This window comes from Anomalospiza imberbis, chromosome 25, assembly GCF_031753505.1.
Source record: "Anomalospiza imberbis isolate Cuckoo-Finch-1a 21T00152 chromosome 25, ASM3175350v1, whole genome shotgun sequence".
Taxonomy (NCBI): domain Eukaryota; kingdom Metazoa; phylum Chordata; class Aves; order Passeriformes; family Viduidae; genus Anomalospiza; species Anomalospiza imberbis.
In genome coordinates, this window is record NC_089705.1 from 1075455 (window position 1) to 1085101 (window position 9647).

The window sequence follows — 9647 nt, forward strand, 5'->3', positions numbered from 1 at the left end:
AAGAAGGGGAAGGAGAAGGAGCTGAGGATGGAAATCCCAGATTTCCCAAGGGGAAATCCCAGTTTTCCCAAAGGGAAATCCCTCTTTTCCCAAAAGGAACTCCCAGTTTTCCCAAAGAGAAATCCCAGGTTTCCCAAGGGGAAATCCCAGTTTTCCCAAAGGGAAATCCCTCTTTTCCCAAAAGGAGCTCCCAGTTTTCCCAAAGAGAAATCCCAGGTTTCCCAAGGGGAGATCCCAGGTTTCCCAAAGGGAAATCCCAGTTTTCCCAAAAGGAACTCACAGTTTTCCCAAAGGGAAATCCCAGGTTTCCCAAGGGGAAATCCCAGTGTTCCCAAAGGGAAATGCCAGTTTTCCCTTTGCTCCGGGGCTGTTTTACTGCTGCTCCCATGCCCAGCTATCGGAATTCCGGGGAAATGGGGTGATCCATCTCCTTGGCAGGGCCATCCATCACTCCTGGGACTCCTTCTGGGCCCACAACCCTGCTCCATGGGAAGAACCATGCTGGGAATGAATCATCCAACAGAAAATACGGAATTGTGCCCCAGCGCTGAAGGGTGCTGCAGGGAGGGAGGATCACCGGGCAAAACTGGGAAATCACTGCTGAATCCTGGAAAGGTTTTGCAAAATCCAACCCGCAGGAAGACCAGAGGGATACAAAGGTACACAAAAATAAAACAAAGAATATCCGAACCATTTGCTGCATTCATAAACCACGTCAAACAAACCATCAAAACACAATATCATAATAGTAATAATATTATTAATAATAATTGTAAAAATAATAGTAATAATAATAATATCACTTCACATCTATTTAATTATTATTATTGTATTAATTAGTATTCATAATTATTATTTATTATAATAAATTAATTATTAAATATATAAAAATAATTATTACTAATTTTAATAATTAATAATATCCTTATCTACTTCAAAACAACACCTTTAATTATTAATTAAAAGTATTGTAGTAATTATAAATATTATTAATCATTATTATTAATTATAATATATGACATATTAACTATTATAGTAACAATTATTACTAATTATACTATAACAAATATTAAATAAATATAATAATAATTGTTCTTGCTAATTATAATAACAATATCCTTATCTACTTCAAAACCTCACCGTTATTTATTAATTATAATTATTATATTAATAATTATTCGTTATTATTAATAATAACGAATATTATTAAACACATATTCTTATTTATAATAATTAGTAATAATATCCTTATGTACATCAAAACCTCACCTTTGCAAATACCAATAAAAAATACAAGCAAGTAATTAAAACTTTACCTGATACACAACCAACCCCACCTCAAATAATGAAAATTTGCAACAAAATAAATACTCCAACACATATTACAACAACACAAACACATGAAGGAAAAAATTGAAAAGAGCTTCTACAGCTCATAGACCAAAGATTTCTAAAAGCCTTCACTCCTTATTAATTGTTACTTATTATGCACTTATTAATTATTACATATTACACTTATTATATTATTATAATAATATAATTAAAATATCTAATATTGGTCTATATAATATATAATATATTATATTATATTATGTATTAAATATAAAGATATGATATATAATACATAATACATAATATGTAATATGTAATACGTAATATGTAATATATATTATATACTAAGTATATTATATATTATATATATTATATATTATATATTATATATAATATAATATATATTATATATTATATATTATATATTATATATTATATATTATATATTATATAATATATATTATATATTATATATTATATATTATATTACGTATTACATATTACATTATGTAATTCCAATATTATTATGTTATTATATTCCACTTATTAATTATTTCTTATTAATACACTTGTTAATTGTATAATGAATGCAATTCCTCCCACAAAACACCACTGGTGAGGATTTATGAGGGAATTTTGAGTGGGTTGGAGATGGGATCTCTGAGTTGTTTTAGATGATGTGGGGTTTTTTTTTCAACTTTTAGATCTTCTTTTATCTTCAGAATGTTATAATATGTCTTATTATGAGACCTTTTAAGGATTTATTAACTAATTAAATACTGCCAATAAGGATATTTATGTTTTTTATTTAATCTTTAAAAATTTCATTTTATGGACTCATGTTATAGTGTAAGTTTCTTAATTAATTATGTTATAATACAGAAACTTCTAGTATTGTACTCTATCACGTCAACATTTTTTTACTTAATTTAACATGTTTCTGGTTTAAATTATACATTTAAATTATATTTAATTATAAACTAGAAATTTATTCTTGCTTCTAGCACACAAGTTTAGAAGCCTTCTCTAAAGGGAATTTAAGGGAATATTTCCACCTTAAACGGATTCCACAGCCACCACAACCCCTCCAATACCTCAAGGCTGTGAATTTTAGGGAATATTTCCACCTCTCAAGGGTTCTGGATCAAATGATCCAGATCTGGTTCTAGATCAAATTTTGTGTTTAATTCTAAGTTTTAACTTAGATCCAAAGTTCTGAGAATTCCCTCTGTTTCAACCTCTAACACATGAGGAGTGGCCCTTCCGTGGCATCACCCCCCAAAAATCCCAATCCACAAGTCTCAGTGGTTTGGGGAGCATTGGGGGAGCAGAATTTTGGGAGTTATGTGTTGGGATCTGCACTTTGGGATCTACATCTTGGGATCTGAATTTTGAGATCTGCACTTTGGGAGCTGCATTTTGGGCCTCAGGAATTGCATGAAGGTGATGGATACATTCCCTAAAATTCACATCCCTGAGGTATTGAGGAGTTTGAGGAGGCTCTGGAACCCTTCAGAGGCAGAAAAATTCCCATAAATTCTCACCCCTTGGGTATTGAAAGGTTGAGTTGACTCCAGAACCCTTGAGAGGTGGAAATATTCCCTAAAATTCACATCTCTGAGGTATTCGAATGGTTGAGGTGGCTCTGGAACCCTTCAGAGGCAGAAAAATTCCCTCAAATTCTCACCCCTAAGTATTGAAGGGTTGAGGTGACTCAAGAGGTTTAAATATTCCACAAAATTCACACCTGAGGGGTTTGGGGTGGGTCCGGAACCCTCCAGAGGTGCTTCCCCATCCCAAAACACAGCTCAGAAATCCCTAGAAGGATCCAGCTCTTCCTTCAGCCAGAGAGGCTGAGATAAACCTGGCTTTGTGGGGCCAAGGGGATGGATGAGCCCTGCCCAGAATCCTGCTGGAATTTAGAATCATCCAGAAATTAAAAAGGAAAAAAAACCGACTCCTGATCCCCGTTTAACAACACCTGAACCAACCCAGAGACCCTGGAATCATCCCACAACAGCCAGAGCGGGAAATCGGCGCCACACAAGAAGATAAATTCCAAGGAAACAACTTTTCCTGGATTTTTTCGCCTGCTCTGAAGAAGATGTGTGTGTGAAAGGCAGCGCACAATCAGTCTGGATTAGCGAGACGAGTGATTAAACCCGGCCCAAGAACAAAGGTGGCTGATGAGGAGTGAGATTGGATTTAGGTCACACTCAAAGGCCGGGAATAAATCCCACCCTCAGCCCAATTAGGGCAGGTCGTGACTGAGGAAGGGAAAGGGAAAAAACATCTTGGGAAGGGTTTGGGAGGATTTCCAGGCGAGCTTTAACCATTCCTTGCCCAAAACTCTGCAAAGGCTTTTGCAGGGGGTGGAATGAGGGATGTGGGATGCGCAGAGGGGATCAGAAGGGTTTTTTCTCTATTAAAACCTGGAGCGGGTGAGGCCATGCTTGTATCCTGCTGGAATATTCCAGACCCTTTCCTGGGGGCTGTTCAGAAGTGGAAATATTCCCTTAAATTCTCACCCCTGAGGAACTGGGGGTGTTGAGGTGGCTCTGGAGCCCTTCAGAGGTGGAAATATTCCTTAAAATTCCCAACCTTGCAAGGGTTTCAGGTTTTAATTCCAACTCAGCCCAGCTCCCCTTTGGAAAGTTCATCCTAAATCCCAAGGTGGGGCTTGGGATTCCCTCTGAATTCCAGACAGCCTGGCTGGGTCTGGGAAGAGTCAGGATCCCATTTTTCCCCAGAAAACAGATGGATTCTCCCAGGGTTGGATTTTCCAGAGAGCCCCAAAGCACTCCCCTCTCCAAAGGACGTCAGGCAGGAAGGATGGGAGCCAGGAAATCCTGGAGCTGCTCTGAGTACCAGAGCCTGAGGGATTCTCCCTGGCCATGGATTTCATTTTATCTTTCCCATAAATCCGTCTCCAATGCCCTTTCCGGTCCCTTTCCTTTCCACATGCTCCAATCCCTCAAATTCCGGTGCCAAATGACCATGGAACATCCTGTGGCATCCCTGGCTTGGCTGCCTGGGAAAAGGATTCCTGGCATATTTTGGGTTGGATGACATTTGGGAACTCTTGGGAGTGGAAAATCTCCAGTTCTTCCCATATATCTCCCAGGATTAAGTCAAAGTGGATGGATGGATGGATGGATGGATGGATGGATGGATGGATGGATGGATGGAAGGAAGGAAGGAAGGAAGGAAGGAAGGAAGGAAGGAAGGAAGGAAGGAAGGAAGGAAGGAAGGAAGGAAGGAAGGAAGGAAGGAAGGAAGGAAGGAAGGAAGGAAGGAAGGAAGGAAGGAAGGAAGGAAGGAAGGAAGGAAGGAATTTTATTTTAAGGTCCCTTTCAACCCAACCCATTCCCTGGTTCTGAGATAACATTCCCAGCCAGATCTCCTTCCTGAGCTGGCTCTGAGGTCAGAGGGGTTTTTTTGCTGTTCTCTCCCTGGATATGACTTGGCAGCTCCCAAAATTGAATTTGAAACATCCTGAAAGTAACTGAGGAAATGCCAGTTAGAGAAAACTCTGAAAATCCGACTTCTTCTGAGGAAATCCTGTGGATGAACTGCGGAAATATCAGGGTGAGGATGGAAAATCCTGAATCCCAAGGAGGGAAAACTGCAGGGATGGCTTGGGGCTGTCCTCTGATAAAAATAGAGCAGGAAATCAACATCCTAAATAAAAGATGAGAGCAGGCAGGGAACAGCCAGGTGAGCCGGGGGAGGAGCTTATCCCAGGGGTCATCCCAGCACAATTCCTTTCCCACTGAGGGACATCTGAAACCCGAGATCGTCCACGCTGAGCCAGCCCTCAGGACACACTGAGGAAAGGAAATCAGCCCCGGAGCTCTCACCAGGATGAATTCACACCGAAGGCGACACGGAAAACCAGCAGGAGGTGTTTGAGCTCCGGGGCAGTGACAAAACAGTGCTGACAGCCCGGCTCGCGCTGCCTTCACGCTCCCTGAGCACGCATCCCACGGGATTTCCCTCTTCACAGAGCCTGCCACCGGCTTTGCAGGAGGTTTGGATCCAGGAGGGATCAGGGGCAGCTCCCGGTGCCTGGAGGAGGCTGCTCCGAGGGAAGATCATCCTCATCTTCCTCACGCCTGGAACACTCTGGACCTGCACCAAGCACTTTTTCGCAATCCTGAATTCCAGCCCAGTGAATTCCAGACGTGAATTCCAGCTTTCAGAGCCAGAAGATTTGGGACAGGTGTGCGGCTGGCTTGGAGGAGCTTCATGGAAATCTTCCCTTCTCAGGAATACTCCCTCTATGGAAACCTTCTCTTCATGGAAACCTTCCCTTCATGGAAGCCTTCCCTCTATGGAAATCTCTTCACGGAAATCTTCCCTTCACAGGAATCTTCCCTCTATGGAAATGTTCTCTACATGGAAACCTTCACTTCATGGAAATCTTCCTTACACAGAAATCTTCCCTTCACAGAATTCTTCTCTTCACAGGAATCTTCCCTTCATGGAAATCTTCTCTTCATGGAAATCTTCTCTCTATGGAAATCTTCAATTCATGGAAAATGTCAATTCATGGAAATCTCCCCTTTACAGAATTCTTCTCTTCAAAAGGATCTTCCCTTCATGGAAATCTCTTCATGGAACTCTCTATGGAAATCTTCAATTCACGGAAATCTTCCCATCACAGAATTCTTCTCTTCACAAGGATCTTCCCTTCATGGAAATCTTCCCTTCACAGGAATCTTCCCTCTATGGAAATGTTCTCTACATGGAAACTTCCCTTCCTGGAAGTCTTCCTTACACAGAAATCTTCCCTCCACAGAGTTCTCCTCTTCACAGGGATCTTCCCTTCACAGAATTCCTCCATCAAGGAGCCTGAGCTGATAATTCAATGCTGAACATCCCTGGGCAGCCCTTTCATTGCTCATGGGTTCACTGTTGGATGAGCTGGCCACATTCCCCTGGTCCCTTCCCATCTCCCCAGAAATCCCACTGGGAAAATGCTTGGAGGGTGCTGGGCAGCACTGGGGAATAATGGGAATAAAAGGGAGGCAGGAGCCAGGCACTGGAGCTGGGATGTGTGGGGATGGATGAGTACAGGGAAAACCCCCAGGGGCTGCTGCAGCAGCACTTGTAGGGGAAATGAGACACACGTGGGAATTTGTTCAGGGAGAAATCCTTCCCTGGGAGGCTGGAGCCCCTCTGGAGCCAGGCTGGGAGAGCTGGGGGTGCTCCCCTGGAGAGGAGAAGGCACCAGGGAGAGCTCAGAGCCCCTCCAGGGCCTGAAGGGGCTCCAGGAGAGCTGGAGAGGGACTGGGGACAAGGCCTGCAGGGACAGGACCCAGGGAATGGCTCCCACTGCCAGAGGGCAGGGCTGGATGGGATCTTGGGAACTGAGAATTGTTCCCTGGGAGTGTGGGGAGGGGCTGGGCTGGAATTCCCAGAGCAGCTGGGGCTACCCCTGGATCCCTGGCAGTGCCCAAGGCCAGGCTGGACATTGGGGCTGGGAACACCTGGGACAGTGGGAGGTGTCCCTGCAGGAGATGGGATTTAAGGTCCTTTCCAACCCAAAGAATTCCAAGACTAAATGTAACAAACCATGGTGAGTACAGCACACGCGTTTCACAATTTCCAAAAATAATCGATTCTCATGTGTGGGAATCAGCGATCAGATGGAAGGGGCAGTTCCTTCCTGCAGAATCGCACACATTCCTGGCCACACCTCCTGCAGGCAGCCACGGAGGGAGCTCCTGGCTGCTCACAATTCCCAATCCAGTCACCGATTTACGAGCCGGGGATGCCGCTGGGAGCTGCCGGAGCGCCCGGCCCTGGCTGGGCTGCAGGGACACTCCCACATGGGAATTCCTGCCGGGATGAGCCCCTCTCCCTGGCACAGAGCAGGGCCCTGGCGCATGCCTGAGCCGGGGACACCGCGGTGGCACAGGGAGTGTCCCAGCAGGGCTGGGAGTGTTCCAGGTCATGGAGTCAAGTATGGTTTGGGTGGGAAAGGACCTTCAATCCCACCCAGTGCCACCCTTGCCATGGCAGGGACACCTTCCCAGGTGCTCCAAGCCCCAGTGTCCAGCCTGACCTTGGACACTGCCAGGGATCCAGGGGCAGCCACAGCTGCTCTGGGAATTCCATCCCAGCCCCTCCCCACCCTTCCAGGGAAAATTTCCTTCCCAAAATCCCATCTAAACATCTTCTCTCTTAGTTTGGATCCATTCCCCCTCTCCTGTCACTCCATGCTCTCCTGAAGAGCCTGCAGAGCAGCTGGAATTCCAGAGGACACAGCCACGCTGACCCCACAGCTCAGCCAATGGTGCCACCAGCAGTGAGAGCATTTTATTGGGAACCCCAAGCCTTTGTTGGGAACCCCAAACCTTTGTTGGGAACTCCAAACCTTTACTCAGAACTCCAAACCTTTGTTGGGAACATAAAATCTTTATTGGGAACCCCAAACTTTTATTGGGAACTCCAAAATTTCATTGGGAACTCCAAAATTTCACCAGGATCCCCAAACTTTTGTTGGGAACCCCAAACCTTTGTTGGGAACTCCAAACCTTTATTGGGAACTCCAAACCTTTATTGGGAACTCCAAAATTTATTGGGAACTCCAAATATTGCCTCTCCAGCCCACATTCCCTGCTTTGAGGGATGGCGGCTCTTCCCTGGATCCTGGAGTGGAGCAGGATGAGCTCAGCCAGCCCTGCCAACCCCATCCTCCCTGGACCCGAGCAGGATGAACCCCCCAGGTGTCACTTTTTGGGGGAATTTGCTGCTGGAAAATGTTCCTAAAAGCAAAATCCCCCTCCCATGGGGCTCACAGCCAAGCCCACACCCCCTGAGCCCCCTGAGCTTCCCTCCAGCCAAACCCCTGGAGCTGCAGGAAAAGGGAAAACCAAAACAGCTGCCCAGAGTTGTGTTGGGAAGCAGGAGATTCCCATAAATCGACATCCCGGGATAAGTGGGGGTTCCCTCACTTTTCCAGGGGGGATTTCAGCCTGTCCAAGCCCACAGAAACACAGCCCACGTTACCTCTTAAATCCTTAATCTTGGAATTAGAGGAATAATTAGAGGAATAACCCCTGTTCTAGACAGATCCTAGCAAAAAAAAAAAAAAAAAAAAAAAAAAAGGGGGAAAGAGAGGGGAAAAAGGCAAATATCCCAGAGGAAAAGGTGATTTTTCCACCACACACGCAGGAGGGCCCCACCAGGGATCGGGCAGCACTGGAAATGTCACCTTTGGACAGAATTCTTTATCTGCTGTCAAATTAAATCCGTGGCCCATTTAATCAGGAAGGACAGAGCCAGGTCCGGTATCTCCGGGGAGGTTTTGTGGGAAGCAGGGCTTGTCTCTTGGAGAAGCAGGGAAGATGGATTCCAGGCTGCAGGCATGCTGAAGGATTTGCCAGGAGGGCACAAAAAAGAGATTCCCCCACAGAAAAATATGGGGATTGTGCAAAGATGAACTGGGCCAGCTTTTAAATGGATTTATTTTCTGAGCAGAGAGAAATAAATGTTGTTATTGATAGTTCTGCCACAAAACAGGGCACAAAATTCCTGATGTGCTTAAAGCAGGAGGGAAAATGTTGGGATGAGAGAGAATATCCTGTCAGGTGGAGTTTGGGAGGAGGTTTAGAGTATTTGGGTGAATCCTTGAGGGAGAAGGATTTTTTTCCTTGCTCCTTCCAGCAGCACCCACTGGGAGGAAATACAGGAGCAGCCCCCAGGTCCCACCTCTGGAAAATGCTTTGGATTCAGGGGGACCTTCCACAGGGACAAATATCCCAATGTTACAACAGCCAAGGAATGCTGAGGAGCTATAGCAGTGTAGATAAGTAAAATAAAATAAAACCAGGGCAAAAAAGAGAAAAAAATCGGGGCAAATAAAACCAGGGACAAATAAAATAAACCAGGGAAAAAAAAATCTGACCAGAAGGAAAAGCACAAAGAAAAATGCTTTGAACTCCTCTGGATGGATAAATCCTTCCACAGGGAGAAATATCCTCATGTAACACAAGCCAAGGAATGCTGAGGAGCTGTGGCAGAGTGGGAAACAAATAAAATCATCTAGGGGCAAAAAAAAAAAAAAAAAAAAAAAAAAAAAAAAAAAAAAACCCAAAAAAACTTCCCCAGCAGGAAAAGCACAGAGAAAATTTGCTGCCTGCAAATCCAAGCAGCCTCTGGGAGAGAAGCAGATGAATTTCTCTTTATTCTGGAGATAAAGAGGAGGCTAAAATTCCTGTTGAACATGATCCAAAAAGGCAGATAATGCCCAGATTATATCTCCAAAATTTTATAGTCTTAAACTGGAGGAGAAAGGGAAGGGGGAG